Consider the following 766-nt stretch of genomic DNA (forward strand, 5'->3'; position numbering starts at 1 on the left):
CAGCAGGGGAGGGCAGTTAGGGGCAATTGGGCCAGCAGGGGATCAGTTAGGCATCAATCAGGCTGGCAGGGGAGTGGTTAGGGCCAATCAGGCTGGCAGGCAGGTGAGTGGTTGGGAGCCAGCAGTCCTGGATTGGAGAGGGTGCAGGCTGGACTGAGGGACACACCCCCCATGCACGAACTTTGTGCACTGGGCCTCTAGTATACCATAAAAAACCCAAAACACCAATCAGAAAGAATATATGGACCCCTATGCTCATAGCAGCGTTATTTACAATAGCTAAGATTTGGTAACAGTCCAAGTGCCCATTAGTGGATAAATAGATAAAAAACAAACAAACTGTGGGACATTTACACAATGAAATGCTATGCAGCTATAAAAAAAGAGGTATCTTTTACCCTTTGGAACAGCATGGATGGACCTGGAGACTAATATACTAAGTGAAATAAGCCAATATGAGAAAGACATGTCACATGATCTCACCTTTTTGTGGAATCTAATGAATAAAATGAATTAACCCACAAAATAAGACCCAAAGCATAGAGGCATGGATGGAACAAACTGACATACCTTGATGTGGGGTTGGGGAAATGAGAAAAGATAAACCAAAGAACTTATATAATTATATGCATAGCACATGAACACAGGAAATAGGGTGGTGAAGACCTGTGGGTAGAGGCTAGGCCAGCCGTGGGCAAACTACGGCCCGCGGGCCGGATCCGGCCCATTTGAAATGAATAAAACTAAAAAAAAAAAGACCGTACCC

The sequence above is a fragment of the Myotis brandtii genome, unplaced genomic scaffold, assembly GCF_000412655.1.
Source record: "Myotis brandtii unplaced genomic scaffold, ASM41265v1 scaffold504, whole genome shotgun sequence".
In the NCBI taxonomy this organism is placed as follows: Eukaryota; Metazoa; Chordata; class Mammalia; order Chiroptera; family Vespertilionidae; genus Myotis; species Myotis brandtii.